Source organism: Triticum aestivum, chromosome 1B (assembly GCF_018294505.1).
Source record: "Triticum aestivum cultivar Chinese Spring chromosome 1B, IWGSC CS RefSeq v2.1, whole genome shotgun sequence".
In the NCBI taxonomy this organism is placed as follows: domain Eukaryota; kingdom Viridiplantae; phylum Streptophyta; class Magnoliopsida; order Poales; family Poaceae; genus Triticum; species Triticum aestivum.
The window spans coordinates 57,698,977-57,707,353 of NC_057795.1; positions in this window are offsets into that span (position 1 = coordinate 57,698,977).

Consider the following 8,377-nt stretch of genomic DNA (forward strand, 5'->3'; position numbering starts at 1 on the left):
CATACATACCGATGTGTGCGGTCCAATGAGCGTTGAGGCTCGCGGAGGATATCGTTATGTTCTCACTCTCACAGATGACTTGAGTAGATATGGGTATGTCTACTTAATGAAACACAAGTCTGAGACCTTTGAAAAGTTCAAGGAATTTCAGAATGAGGTAGAGAATCAACGTGACCGAAAGATAAAATTCTTACGATCAGATCGTGGAGGAGAATACTTAAGTCACGAATTTGGTACACACTTAAAGAAATGTGGAATCGTTTCACAGCTCACGCCGCCTGGAACACCTCAGCGAAACGGTGTGTCCGAACGTCGTAATCGCACTCTATTGGATATGGTGCGGTCTATGATGTCTCTTACCGATTTACCGCTATCATTTTGGGGATACGCTCTAGAGACAGCTACATTCACTTTAAATAGGGCACCGTCTAAATCCGTTGAGACGACACCGTATGAATTATGGTTTGGAAAGAAACCTAAGCTGTCGTTTCTAAAAGTTTGGGGATGCGAAGCTTATGTTAAGAAACTTCAACCTGAAAAGCTCGAACCCAAGTCGGAAAAATGCGTATTCATAGGATACCCTAAGGAAACTATAGGGTATACCTTCTACTTAAGATCCGAAGGCAAGATCTTTGTTGCCAAGAACGGATGCTTTCTGGAAAAGGAGTTTCTCTCGAAAGAAGTAAGTGGGAGGAAAGTAGAACTCGATGAAGTACTACCTCTTGAGCGGGATAGTGACGCAGCATAGGAAACCGTTCCTGTGATGCCCACACCAACTGAAGAGGAAAACCATGATAATGATCAAAGTACTTCGGATCAAGTTACTGCTGAACTTCGTAGGTCCACAAGGACACGTTCCGCACCAGAATGGTACGGCAACCCTGTCCTGGAAATCATGTTGTTAGACAACAATGAACCTTCGAACTATGAAGAAGCAATGACGGGCCCGGATTCCAACAAATGGCTTGAAGCCATGAAATCCGAGATAGAATCCATGTATGAAAACAAAGTATGGACTTTGACAGACTTGCCCGATGATCGGCGAGCGATAGAAAACAAATGGATCTTTAAGAAGAAGACGGACGCGGATGGTAATGTTACCATCTATAAAGCTCGACTTGTCGCTAAGGGTTATCGACAGGTTCAAGGGATTGACTACGACGAGACATTCTCTCCCGTAGCGAAGCTAAAGTCTGTCCGAATCATGTTAGCAATTGCCGCATACTATGATTATGAGATATGGCAGATGGACGTCAAAACAGCATTCCTTAACGGGCATCTTAAGGAAGAACTGTATATGATGCAGCCGGAAGGTTTTGTCGATCCTCAGAACGCTAACAAAGTATGCAAGCTCCAGCGATCCATTTATGGACTGGTGCAAGCATCTCGGAGTTGGAACATTCGCTTTGATGAGATGATCAAAGCGTTTGGGTTTATGCAGACTTATGGAGAAGCCTGCGTTTACAAGAAAGTGAGTGGGAGCTCTGTAGCATTTCTCATATTATATGTAGATGACATACTCATGATGGGAAATAATATAGAATTTCTGGACAGCATTAAGGCCTACTTGAATAAGTGTTTTTCAATGAAGGACCTTGGAGAAGCTGCTTATATATTAGGCATCAAGATCTATAGAGATAGATCGAGACGCCTCATAGGTCTTTCACAAAGCACATACCTTGATAAGATTTTGAAGAGATTCAGAATGGATCAGTCCAAGAAGGGGTTCTTGCCTATGTTACAAGGTATGAGACTGAGCTCAGCTCAGTCACCGACCACGGCAAAAGATAAAGAAGAGATGAGTGTCATCCCCTATGCTTCAGCCATAGGATCTATTATGTATGCCATGCTGTGTACCAGACCCGATGTAAACCTTGCCGTAAGTTTGGTAGCAAGATACCAAAGTAATCCCGGCAAGGAACATTGGACAGCGGTCAAGAATATCCTGAAGTACCTGAAAAGGACGAAGGACATGTTTCTCGTTTATGGAGGAGACGAAGAGCTCGTCGTAAAGGGTTACGTCGACGCTAGCTTCGACTCAGATCTGGATGACTCTAAGTCACAAACCGGATATGTGTATATGTTGAATGGTGGAGCAGTAAGCTGGTGCAGCTGCAAGCAGAGCGTCGTGGCGGGATCTACGTGTGAAGCGGAGTACATGGCAGCCTCGGAGGCAGCACATGAAGCGATTTGGGTGAAGGAGTTCATCACCGACCTAGGAGTCATACCCAATGCGTCGGGGCCGATCAAACTCTTCTGTGACAACACTGGAGCAATTGCCCTCGCAAAGGAACCCAGGTTTCACAAGAAGACCAGGCACATCAAGCGTCGTTTCAACTCCATCCGTGAAAATGTTCAAGATGGAGACATAGAGATTTGCAAAGTGCACACGGATCTGAATGTCGCAGATCCGTTGACTAAACCTCTCTCGCGTGCAAAATATGATCAACACCAGAACTCTATGGGTGTTCGATTCATCACAATGTAACTAGATTGGTGACTCTAGTGCAAGTGGGAGACTGTTGGAAATATGCCCTAGAGGCAATAATAAAAGTATTATTATATTTCATTGTTCATGATAATTGTCTTTTATTCATGCTATAACTGTATTATCCGGAAATCGTAATACACGTGTGAATACTTAGACCACACTATGTCCCTGGTAAGCCTCTAGTTGACCAGCTCGTTGTGATCAACAGATAGTCATGGTTTCCTGACTATGGACATTGGATGTCGTTGATGACGGGATCACATCATTAGGAGAATGATGTGATGGACAAGACCCAATCATAAGCATAGCATAAAAGATCGTGTAGTTCGTTTTGCTAGAGCTTTGCAAGTGTCAAGTATCTCTTCCTTCGACCATGAGATCGTGTAACTCCCGGATACCGTAAGAGTGCCTTGGGTGTATCAAACGTCACAACGTAACTGGGTGACTATAAAGGTGCATTACAGGTATCTCCGAAAGTAGCTGTTGGGTTGACACGGATCGAGACTGGGATTTGTCACTCCGTATGACGGAGAGGTATCTCTGGGCCCACTCGGTAATGCATCATCTTATTGAGCTCAATGTGACCAAGGTGTTGGACACGGGATCATGCATTACGGTACGAGTAAAGTGACTTGCCGGTAACGAGACTGAACAAGGTATTGGGATACCGACGATCGAGTCTCGGGCAAGTAACGTACCGATTGACAAAGGGAATTGCATACAGGGTTTGATCGAATCCTCGACATAGTGGTTCATCCGATGACAACATCGAGGAGCATGTGGGAGCCATCATGGGTATCCAGATCCCGCTGATGGTTATTGACTGAGAGCGTCTCGGTCATGTCTGCATGTCTCCCGAACCTGTAGGGTCTACACACTTAAGGTTCGGTGACGCTAGGGTTATGAAGATATGGAAATGCAGAAACCCGAATGTTGTTCGGAGTCCCGGATGAGATCCCGGACGTCACGAGGAGTTCCGGAATGGTCCGGAGGTAAAGAATTATATATAGGAAGTGCTATTTCGGGCATCGGGACAAGTTTCGGGGTTATCGGTATTGTACCGGGACCACCGGAAGGGTCCCGGGGGTCCGCCGGGTGGGGCCACCTGTCCCGGGGGGGCACATGGGCTGTAGGGGGTGCGCCTTGGCCATCATGGGCCAAGGGCACCAGCCCCTATAGGCCCATGCGCCTAGGGTTTCCCCCTAGGAGGAGTCCTAGTGGTGGAAGGCACCCCTAGGTGCCTTGGGGGGGAGGGAAACCTCCCCTAGGCCGCCGCCCCCCCTAGTAGATCTCATCTACTAGGGCCGGCGCCCCCCCTGGCACCCCTATATATAGTGGGGGAGAGGAGGGACTTCACACACCAGCCCCTGGCGCCTCCTCCTCCCCCCGTTACGTCTCTCCCTCGTAGTCTCGGCGAAGCCCTGCTGCTGTGACGCCCTGCATCCACCACCACGCCGTCGTGCTGCTGGATCTTCATCAACCTCTCCTTCCCCCTTGCTGGATCAAGAAGGAGGAGACGTCTCCCGTCCCGTACGTGTGTTGAACACGGAGGTGCCGTCCGTTCGGCGCTGGTCATCGGTGATTTGGATCACGTCGAGTACGACTACATCATCACCTTGCAAGCTTCCGCACGCGATCTACAAGTGGTATGTAGATGCAAACTCTCTCCCTAGACTCGTTGCTTAGATGAACTCATAGATGGATCTTGGTGAAACCGTAGGAAAAATTTTAATTTTCTGCAACGTTCCCCAACACTAGGAACATTTGGAGATGCATTGGATGCTCAGCTCACTCACAAGGAAGGTGTTGTCACCATGTGCATATTGAAGTCAAGCTAGGATGATCAATGAACTACTATCTACCTTCAATTGGTATCTACTACATCCTTCCAATGATATCTCGGTAACAAGTATCTATTCATGCTTTCTCCTCTTGCATTCAACCTTGTGTAGGTTGCATCTTGGCATGATATTCATTTCATGTCTTGTGATACTTGTTTCCTTTCTCAAAGCATCCCAACGATGATCTCTTGTTGCTAGTTGTGATGCCTTTGATGGATGTGTGTTTGGACTTCATTTATATACAATAGGACCATATCTAGCCAAGTGCTATGCTTTCAAGCAAATATCTTATTGGTATATTTATGACTTCCTTGTGGATATCTTGTTCCTTCGTGTTGTAACTATTTCGGGTGTACATCATTCTTTGTAGATATATATATATCATCATGATTTCGTCTACATAGAACCTTATACACTTGAGAGAAATTACATCTCTAGTTGATATCTTTTCTTTCACGGCCACCTTGTCTTTCTTATGTTATTTCTTTGGTGGCTCCGTGAAAGCTTTTGCCTTGAGTGCGTGTCCTCTATCATTGCATCTTGTTGCACTCTTGTGTGGTGAAGATTATTTTCCTCTTGCTTATCTTTACGAGGTTTTTGCCATCTTAATTGGTATCCCTCGTCTTGATGAGCCTCCCCTCGTCCATCTTCACCACGGGTTGTCACAAGCATAGGTTCTCTTTTGCTTATTAGTAAGCTTGTGAACCCATTTGCCAGTTGTGTGTGGGAATGATAGGCCTTGCACCGTGTGCCTCATTCTTTCAAGACTATGTTGATGCTTAATGCTCATCCTAATCTTAGTCTTCTCAAGTGCTTCGCCATGACTCACACACATCATTTTGGTTGAGCCTATTCTTAAGTTGCCTCTTTTACATGTTTCTCAACCATGTGCTTGTTGCAAGAGCTAGGCTTTGTTTCCTATATGCTCACTTGCACTGGATGTGAGTTTCTATTGATTTTGGGGAGCTATGATCCTATTTTGTGCACTTTATATTCAAATACAAAAATTCTTATGTGTGCACAAATCATGGGGAGCTTCTCTAGTTTCTTAAGAACACTCCTTTGCACTTTTCATAATATCTTTATTCTTGTGGCATGTAGGATCATTGGTCTAGTTGGTTCAATTGATATCCGTTGATTGCTTGCTTCAATTGGTATCTTCTGATTGCTTGTGTCTCTCTTTGTTATGTCTTTGTGGCATATCTTTCTGTTGCAATCTTTGGGCATCAATATAGTTTGTCTTCCTCCAAGTATTGGCAGTTGGATATGTGTATTGCATTCCACTCACTTGTTGAGAAATACACAATTTATGGAGGACCACAATTTATATTGGCCTTCTAAGATTTTTGCCCATTTTGGCAATCGATGCCAATGGGGGAGAAGTTTCAGAGAGTTTTGTGGAGTAGCTTTGGTTTTTGTTTCCTTAGCATTTGCATCTCATACGCGTGCATTATTGGTTGGTGCATTGAATGGTGATGCATAATTCCTTGTATAAACTCTCTTGAAAGTGATTGTCATCAATTACCAAAATGGGGGAGATTGAAAGGACATGTGGTGCCCCCATGTGTGGTTTTGGTAATTGATGACAATCTCTATGGACTAATGGTTGCCTTGAGTTATATTTGAAGGGTTTGCCCATAGGCTTTTTTTGGAGTCCATTTGTTGGTTTCAATGAGAGTTTGTGATGACCAAGGTGCTATTAAGGAATTATCCAAAGATTGGTCATGTGAGTGTTGAGCTTATTGCAAGCATGTCTTGAAGAAGAAGGTTGTGTGATCATTCATGTTTACCTTCAAGACATCATACAAATGAAGAGAGTTGCAAAGATTCAAGGTTGATCAAGACTAAGTCAAGAGTGAATCAAGTTGATCAACTCACAAAGCGTAGAAGATGTACCGAGAGGGATCAAGTGATCCCATGGTATGGTAAGCATTGTCCATTGCACTTTATGTACTAACCCATGGTCTATGTGAGAGTTGTATGTGGGGCTAGGTACGTATCCATGGGCTTGCGTCAAGAGGAAGATATCATACAACCCATGGAAAGGATGACATCAAGTGGTGATCGTCATCAAGATTGTCGTGCGCAAGTTCAAGTGGAGCATCATGAAGAGATCAAGTGCTTGAATCTTGCCATCCATTGTGGTGTCAATGGACTTGTGAAGATGTGCCGAAGAGTGGCTCACCCATAGTGAACTATGGGGGAGCAATCATCTAGTCTTCATCGAGCCAACGCAATCAAGAAAGGTGGTCCAACTTGAGGGAGTCAAGATCGTCTTCATCTAGCTCAAGTGGACCATGTGCAAGGCAAAGGTTTTCCCTTGATAGGTTTTCTATTTTACCGGTCTTGTGGTGGTAGTTGGGAGATCGAGTTATAGGATTGTTTGTCGTACTATCAAGGGGGGCTCTCAAGTTGGTAGCTTGATCGTATTGTTAGTAGAGAGATCAAACCGTTGCATTCTTGCATCATGTTTCTTGGTTCTTGTTTGGTTATATTTGTGAGTCTTAGAGCTTATGGTCATCTTGATGACAAGCTTGAGTTCATCGAAAACAGAGTTCGCATGCGTCTTCTATGATGTTTTCGGTGTCGGAGGTTTTACCGGTCTTATCCGATGAAGGGTTCTCACCATTTTCTTATGGGACTTTTCTCATTTGCTTATTCTTGATATTTCTATCAATATTATGTTAGCCCATGTCGTTAGCTTTCCAACAAACTTGGTTTCGTTGAATTCAGAGTCCGTTTGCAAAAGTTGTGGCTGTTTTGGTAAAGGCTGCAGCGGTACTACCGCGACTAGAGCGGATGTAATTTTTTACTACCGCTCCAGAGCGGTAGTACCGCTGCTCCTGAGCGGTAGTACCGCTCTAGAGCAGTACTACCATGGCTCCTAAGCAGTAGTACCGCCCTGGACCAATATCTCGTGTTTTCTCTCTCGTTTGGGCTGTTTTGACCGTGCTAAGCGGTAGTACCGCTCCTCCAAGCGGTAGTACCGCTTGTGCACGACCTGAGCACATAACGGTTGGATTTGGGAGGTCCTATAAAAGGGGGTCTTCTTCCCCAATGAACCTAATTCTTTGAGTTCATGTTCTTCCCTCATTGTTGACCTTCTTTGAGCTTGCTAACTCTCAATCCCTCCATGGATTCTTGCTAGTTTTTGAGGGAAAAGAGAGAGGAGATCTAGATCCACATTTCCACCAATCACTTTCTCCTCTATGTGAGGGGAACCCCTTGGATCTAGTTCTTGGAGTTCTTGGTGTTCTCCTTCTTGTTCTTCCTCTCATTTTCCTCCCTAGCATTAGTTGCTTCGGTGGGATTTGAGAGAGAAGGACTTGGGCACTCCGTGTGCCCTTGCCATTGCATTTGGTGCATCAGTTTGAGTTCTCCACGGTGATATGTGGAAGTGAAGTTTGAGAAGCTTATTACTCTTGGGTGCTTGGTACCCTTGAGCTTGTTCCTCTTGGGTGCTTGGGCGCCCTAGACGGTTGGTGGTGTTCAGAGCTCAATCATTGTGGTGTAAAGCTCCGGGCAAGCGTCGGGGTTTCCAATTAGGTTGTGGAGATCGCCCCGAGCAATTTGACGGGTACCGGTGACCGCCCCCAAGGGTTGACAAAGTGTACGGGTTCGGTGACCGCCCCCAAGGGTTGCCATTTGTACGGGTTCGGTGACCGCCCTCAAGGGTCCCTTAGTGGAATCACGGCATCTTGCATTGTGCGAGGGCGTGAGGAGATTACGGTGGCCCTAGTGGCTTCTTGAGGAGCATTGTGCCTCCACACCGCTCCAAACGGAGATTAGCATCCGCAAGGGTGTGAACTTCGGGATACATCATCGTCTCCGCGTGCCTCGGTTATCTCTTACCCGAGCCCCTTTACTTATGCACTTTACTTTGTGATAGCCATATTGTTCTTTGTCATATATCTTGCTGTCACATAGTTGCTTATCTTGCTTAGCATAAGTTGTTGGTGCACATAGGTGAGCCTAGTTGTTGTAGGTTTTGTGCTTGACAAATTAACCGCTAGGTTTATTCCGCATTTGTTTAAGCCTAAACCGT